Below are 8,252 nucleotides of genomic sequence, written 5' to 3'. Positions count from 1 at the left end.
GAGGAAGTACTGAAGGCGATCCAGAGTCTGAGACCAGGAAAGGCACCGGGCAGAGATGATCTCCAAAGCGAAATGCTGAGGGAGGGTGGTGTTTGTGCACAGACTGCCCTACATGACATCATAACAACAGTCTGGACCACTGGACGGGTTCCGCAGAATTGGAAGGATGCCCTGGTCGTCCCCCTCTTTAAGTAGGGGGATTGCACAGACTGTAACAACTACAGGGGCATCTCACTCCTCGCTGAGGAGTGGTTTGCGGAGCCCCAATGCGGTTTCAGGAAAGGGCGGTCCTGCACAGATGCCATATTTTCCGTCTGTCTGCTACAGCAGAGGTGTAGGGAATGACCTGGTCAAGGCTTATGATACCATCAGTAGGCCTGGGCTCTGGGTTGTTCTTCTGCTTTCGGAGCGCCTGACCTTCTGCTCACGATCATTAAGGACCTTCATGATGGTGACCCAAAGAATATTAATTCCTGCAGTCACGAAAGCTTTAAGTCAAGATCCATGAGTAGCTATTGTGCTATTAAGATACTTTCAGCAATTCTATGGAAATTACCAATGGGAAGTGGTAATGATAATCATAATAAGGTTGTCTCTAACCTGCTATAACACTTAACACACATACACCCTGTTATTTCCCATCACACCACGAAGTGTTTTTTTTTTGTTCTCCGCACTTTAATGCCCCGTGCTGTTTTGCAGCAAGTGCTTCGATAAGTTGCTGTCGATTACTGCCCTGCATACCGCAAACAGCCCACAGCTTCCATTCATATTGGCTAGGGTTGCCACCACTGAGGTGCAATAAGACGGGACATCTTCTTGGTTCTTTCGGTAAAGTCACGTAGAAGGGAAGTAATAAAATAATAAAAATAAAACATAATAAAATAATTCTCACGACGTTTCGGCCACAACGCAAGAAGATGAATCCCTGCAGTCACGAAAGCTTTAAATCGAAATTTAAGACAGGACATGTGCTACGAAGGAGAATATCTCACAATATCCGGTGGTGGGGTGAGGGGGGGGGGCGCGCATAAATGTAAATGCATTGTCTTAAGTGTTGTATTATTACGAAAATTACGAGAGTCCGAGTTGATTTGATTTGCTACATGGAACGTCCCCATTTCGCCAGTCTCCTGCCTATTTGACGAGGGCGGTCCGTGATCTGTGATCGCGGCAACAGCGATGAATGTAATGCAGGTGTGTTCTTTGTGGGTTCGCGGGGCAGTACTCGACAGCAGAGTGTCGAGACACTCGCTGCAAAACAGCATGGGGCATACAAAGTCTGCAGAGAGGTTAGAAAATGTAGAGAACGAAATAAAAACACTTCACGGTGTGATGGGAAATTACAGGGCGTATGTGTGCATTATGTTTTATAGCAGGTTAGAGACAACTTTGTTATGATTATATGTATTACCACTTCCCATTGGTAATTTCCATAGCATTGCTGAAAGTACCTTAATAACACGAAAGCTATTCGTGGGTCATGTAAATATTGATGAGCTTGTAAATATTGCATTGCATTACTACGGCGTAATTACAATATTTAGTTTTTTTTAATGCAAAAAAGCAACATACACAAAAGGCAAAAAAAGTCATCAACATTGCGGAGAAAACAAATACAGGGTCCTCAAGGATATTGAACCGGGACTTTTAATGCCCCAAGAAGATTTCCAGCTTTCCCAGGATGGCTACCTCAACAACAGGGTGGGATCCGAAGGAAAGCAGGACAGAGGGCAAAATCCTACATATGGCCTGAAGGCCACACGAATCCTACAATTTTAAAATAGCCTGCAAACAATAATGAGTTATCATGGGACTTCCCTTGCCAGTATTTTACCCGTTCTGGCAATAAAAGAGGCGTTGAGATGTGAAAACACCAAACAGAAACCTTTTTCAAGGATTCCTGGCTGCATTAACCAAACGTCATTTTGGTAAATGTGCAAACAAAAAAGATCCTCCGATAATATATGCATTGTCTTTGAAACTGATTGGTCCACACCAGAGACAGCTTGCTTTAGATACTAGTCTCAAACAGTGTCAAACCAGAGAACGCCAAAAGGTGAACAGCACAAAGACAATGCCACCATCAGGGCATTTATATGTCGGGCTGAGCAGCTACATCATGTGACCTTCCTTGCCAGTATCACAATATAAGAATAGGTTTGACCATTTCTGACAATAAAACAGGCGTTAAGATGTTAAAACACCAAACTGAAACCTTTTGCAAAGAATCATGTATGCATTAACCACATATACTCGTGGTGAACATGCTAAAAAAACATGCTCCGGTAGTATATGATGCTTTGTCTTTGAAACTGATTGGTCAACACCAGAGACAGCTTTCTTTGGTGCCTGTTTTATTGCCAGAAAAGGTAAAACCTATTCTTAAATAATGATACAATACATCGTGGCTGCACTAATCAGGTCTTATGGGGGAAATATGTTTGTCCTGGCAATGCTGTGTTTATAGATTTAGGACGCTGAAGCACCTGTTGTATTTAAAGTCGTTCTGAGAACGTAGTCCATCTGTACACTCGATTCATTTTCGGCCCACCAAATGTAGTTTAAACTCTTAATTAGCCCTTGGTAAAGAAAATATTCCCCCCGTTTGTGATTTAGCAGAGTTAGTGTTGCCAACTGCTCTAGCTTTCTTAGAATCGTCCTCTTTTGGGTTCGATGTCTTGGGAAATCTATCATTCTTCCAAGGACATTTAAAGTCCCAGTGTTTAATAATACACCACTCAAGACAACGTATTTACTCGAAGTTCTCCCTTCCTCCAGTACTGTGAGATATTCTTACTCCCATGACATTTCCCAGTTCGTTTTTGACCTCGGGCAACCCGAAGGGAGCCCTAAGCAAAAACACACGGCCTCTTCCTTCGCCACGTATATCGCTGACATTTAATGTTCCAAAACCCTCTGCACGCACTCATTCGCTCTTTCATTAAAGCTGGCTTTTATCGCTGCGACCGTGCCTTTTGGTGGCGGTCACACCGAGCTTGAAATAGGCTGCATTCGCGAGTCCGCGTGCGTTATGCGCACGCCGCGTGATCGCATTCGAGAATTTACAACGCACGCTCCCAAATGGCATTCAGCGGCAGCGATTCGTTACCGCTGTCGCCTTTCAATCCGACGCTTAACGGGGACCCGAACATTCTGTGGACACGTAACTCAACGGACGTGGGCCCGACCTCTGTTCTCTGCTCGCAAGGTAATTTACGCGACATCATTATCATCATACGTTCAAATTGTTGGTCGGTAGGCATGAGAAGCCGGGCCAAGAATTCAGCTCCTGCAGCCAACCCCGCCGGTGATCTGCACCGACTTATTCGGAGGCGATGGAGGCTTTTAGTGCGCAAGCCGGCGGTCCTTTGGGAAAGCGACGGAAAAAAAAGAGAGCATTGGCGCCGCAAGGAGGAAAGAAATCTGCCAAACCACGCGCGCGCACATTGGCTGCGTCTTAGCCGAGCTTCCATCGACTTTCATGAACTAATAACAGCCAAAATCACGATGTCCTTTTCCTATTTTAATCCCACCGAAGCCTTTTTTGCTTGGGAGTCTCGATTTTTTTTTTTCTTCCAGGCGGGTCCTGCACCGTTTTGCTGTTTGGCCAATTCCACAAAACGGCCGTGTCTTTTGTGGAGAACACCCACACCATATGAGAGCAGTAGCGACAACTCAGAGCACCGCATATGTTGATAGATTAAATGATCCATTGTTGTACTGCCATCTCCCGAGCGGGATTAAAGCTCCTATTATACGTTTTATTAAGGGGTTGATCTCAGTGACATCTGTATTGTCATAATTATGCTATTGCAATGAAGGGAACTACGACCTCAGCACTGTGTTGCATTTGTTTTTTACTGCATCATTTTCATCATGCTCGTCATCATCATCAGCCATGATCTATCCACTGCTGGGTGAAGGCCTCTTCAAAACTGTCGCCATCTCTCACGGTCTCGAGATCCAACAATCCATTGAAGCTCCTTCACGTGAGCGCATTTCATCATTCCATCTCTGTGGCATGTGTCCCCTTGGGTGCAACTCATTCCTCGATTGCCACTCCCACTCCACACGCTAAATCCTTATTTTTCTTTCCGTGACCTTGAGCCTCCTGCTCGGTGTTCGATAGCAAAGAGGTCACCGCTTCGTGTGTTGTCTATTCTGATGCGAATTGACACCTGCTACCAGAGGCAAGATGCTAAATAAAGAGGTAATGGCTATGATGACGATAGGCGACGTTGAATGGCGTGGAGGGAACGCACCTTCTGCGTTGTGTTAGCCACATTCACACCACGCGAGTTGACAGGTGCGATATTGATACGAGAGTCATTATGTCCTAAGGACCACCGAGGAGATGTAAGATTTGTTGACCTCTCCGGGCTACATTACAGATAAAATATGACTTTTTTTCGGTCATATTCTACGAATCTTAGAAGGGAATTGTGCACGTAATTTTTTTTTTTGGCCCTTGGAGAAATAAAAAAAAATTACCCATCGGGGTAATTTTTTTTTCACGTGATAAGCCGCTGGCCGGACTTGGCTAGCGAGAGACAGCGTCACGAGATCATCACGGCACCACTCAAATGCGTCACAGCCCTAGGCAACAACTAGCACACGCATCACACAACCCAAGCTCGCAGCCACCTCTCTGACAATATCCAACATCGCTTAAGTTTCCATGCTCGCGATTAAACGCAACTACATTCCAGCCAAGCGTTAAAGGGTGTCAAACCATCCAGCGCAAACATGTCAAGAATCTTGCATTTGCTCGGCAGCATTGTGGCTTTGCAAAAGCAAACGGCAATACAAATGCACCGGGAATGAAACACCAGGGCTCCCTGCCTCTCGTAATGCAAAACAATTCCAACGTATTATCCATAGCTTTACCTCTCACCCCCCCCCCCTCTCCTGCTCAAAATATATGATTGCCACGGTGGCGAGATGTTCACAACCTCGCCTGGTATACAGGAGGTCGTGGGTTCGTTTGTTGCAACAACTGTCGCTGCTTCTTTGATGATAACCACAGTTATAACATTTCATCCAGGAGCTTCCTTTTTAATGTTCGTGTTGATGCCTGTATATTTGGAGTTTGCATGTGCTCTCTCCCCGTTGTTGCGTGGATTTTTCTCCGAGTCCTCTGGCTTTTCCCTCCACATCTAGAATCAAAATACTCTCAGAGTAATTGGCTTGCTATAAATGTCCACGTGATAAGCCACTTCGCTGAGCTATCGTCTGTGATGGCCAGGTCGCTTCTGAAAAAGAGCTTCATAGCTCAGTGGGCCTTACCTGGTTAAATAAAATATTGTTTAATAGTTAAAATTGATACTCCCTGGTGAATATACTGATCCACACGCCACTGGCCTTAAAATGTCTATAGATCATCTCCTTAATACATAGCCTGGTGCAGCCAGCTATGTCACGGAACCTTTTGATACAGACAGACGGTTGATCAGAATAATGAGCAAAACATGCAATCTCTGCAGCTCCCCTCGTAACATCAATTAGAATGATGAAGCACACAGGAAGGTTAAAATTACCTTGGACTAAGGGAAGGTCACATCTCCAGGGCTGCGCTGATAGACCGAGCTAACCTCTCAAATAGCCGTCCGCATTAAATATTAATTTGCTTATACATTAAATCGGAGTGCATGCTCGGAACACGTGCGCATGTGCGGCCAGGATGTGAATCTGCATCACCATTAATTAAGGCGGAAAAGAAATAAAGGAAATATAATTATGTTCACTGCCAATGTCATTGAGCAATGTCAATGCACACGTACCATGTGCAGTAGCTCTTGTCTGTGATTCGCGTGCCCACGACTCCTGCTGCCTGCGGAAGCTGTGGCAGCACCATTCTTTGCATTTTTCGAAAATAGATGCAATTTATTGCTATCCTGCGTTGCGGAAAGGATTTCTATCATTCGAAATGTTTGTTCAAGGAAAACAGAGGTTGTGCCGAAAATGTATCCTAATGTCCGTGATGTTTGTACGCGTATGTGGAATACATTTGCGAAAAACATTGTGGATATCATGGGACAGTATCAAAATATAAGAATTGGTTTTACCCTTTCTGCCAGTAAAACAGGTGTTAAGATGTTAACACTCCAAACAGAAACCTTTTACAAGGAATCATGTCTGCATCAACCACACATACTTGTGGTGAACATGCAAACAAAAACATGCTCTGATAGTACACGATGCATTGTCTTTCAAACTGATTGGTCTACACCAGAGACAGCTTTCTTTAGAGCCTAGTCTCAAACAGCGTTAGACCATGAGACGCCAAAAGGCGAACAGCACAAAGACAATGCACTATCAGGACATTTATAGCTCGGGTTGAGCAGCTACATCATGGGAATATACTTCAAAAGCATGTTTTTGTTTGCATATTCACCACAAGTATGTGTGATTAATGCAGGCATGATTCCTTGTAAAAGGTTTATGTTTGGTGTTTTAACATCTTAACACAGCTGTTTTATTGCCAGAAAGGGTAAAACCTATTCTCATAACATCGTGGATAATAGGATCTGGAATGTTTATCCCTTGCATCGCTCCGAATAAAAGGTCTACTATTTACAAGTAATGTTGCGGGTAAAAAAAAAAAATACTTTCACAAAACATGTAATAGTTTTAGGAAAACTTATGAATATTAATAGGAATCACAGTAATGTTAGCGGGACCTCAATGTGCTTGCAAATTGTCATCGGCAGTGCAGGGGAACAAAACGGCCTGACTATACTACAGTGTGCATAGAAAAGATAACTTACATTTGTAATGGTCGTTTAAGGACACATTAAGTAAATGATCAGTGAACGATGACTGGGGCACAGTCATGCGGGAGAAATCATGGGATTTGGCTAAGGATTTGGAGAGAGCGAGCGATTTGACGGGAAAGGGAAATAAGGGAGATGGCAATGAGTGAGAGGCGGTGAAATAGACCAAAGGACATTGTCTCGGCTTTGCTGTGCACTGCATTGCACCGCTATCCGAGTCGTAAACCTCGCATTCAATAAACGTTCAGAGCCAGGGTGAACATCCAACTCCAACGTATTTAATGAATAGAACTAGGTAAAACTGATGGAAAAACACAGCACAAAATACAGCATCTGTTAATAATTGCAATATCAATGCAATGAATGAACACTGCAGCATCATAACATTGTCTTAGATAACATGAATCTCAATAATAGGTCCTGGATGGACCAGGCACCTACATTACCACTGAATAGTTATACAACAAGAGAATAAGATACTGTGTTAAATAAGGTGACTTTGTGTAATCACCATACTGCAGCCCAAATATACAGTGCTGCACATAACACTGAACTGTGGATGAGATACTTCTTCATCCTTGCTCTCAGAACGCATTCAAGTTACATGGGCACAAGTCTGGCTTGACTTATCCAACTACAAATAACATTCACAATAATGCAAGTGGCAGGCTTCGTTGTTAACTAGGCCTCATATTGATCATAATTTAACAGCATTATAAAGACATTTACAGCATTATAACGGCAATCCTAACATTATAACAGCATTCCCATCATTATAAGAACATACACGAACTTACAGACAATGCTTCTTAAAATCCCACAATGAACAGATGCACCTATCTTCACTGAGACGCTAATTGTGCCTCCATTTTGTACTCTGTGTAATGGCTGCCACCCCTGCCTCGTGGCTTAGAGAGCCTTAAATCGTAACTTCCTGGTCACGTGACCAAACTCAACACCATATCAGGAAGTTCCTGTGTAAGCACACCCCCATATCCGCCGCGGGGCAGAACAGACACAGTTGGTGGAAAGGAGGAGGAGATTTAGAGGAACCTTGCTGTAAGGTTCCAGAAGTGACGAGGAGGAGAGGCATATTGAGGTCAGTGCAACGTGAGCACTGAGCTTGGCTGAGGAGAGCGCTTCCTCCCAGAGAGTGCGTTGTGTTGTGTTGCTCGATCAATAAAGTTGCCTTGCCAGGACGACTCGTGTGGACATCCTTTCACGTTAGTTAATATATTTCGTCCCTTAAGACTCATGCCAAACCGAGCATGTCACTGTGACATTAACCCATACCAAGCTGGAGAGAAACAATCGCATTGCAAGCATGCGCTGATGCATGCCTGTAACACAGTGCTTTGGAGGTGGGGGTTTGTCGGTCATCGCAGGACACTCCACAGTGCTTGTGACACCTGCTTCCAGGGCAATGGGGTTGTCCTGTGAATAGCAGAAAAACATGTTGTCGTTTCACTGAATAGG

Source organism: Lethenteron reissneri, chromosome 31 (genome assembly GCF_015708825.2).
Source record: "Lethenteron reissneri isolate LAM-NWPU_2019-01 chromosome 31, ASM1570882v1, whole genome shotgun sequence".
Lineage (NCBI taxonomy): Eukaryota > Metazoa > Chordata > Hyperoartia > Petromyzontiformes > Petromyzontidae > Lethenteron > Lethenteron reissneri.
This window is presented reverse-complemented; position numbering follows the sequence as displayed.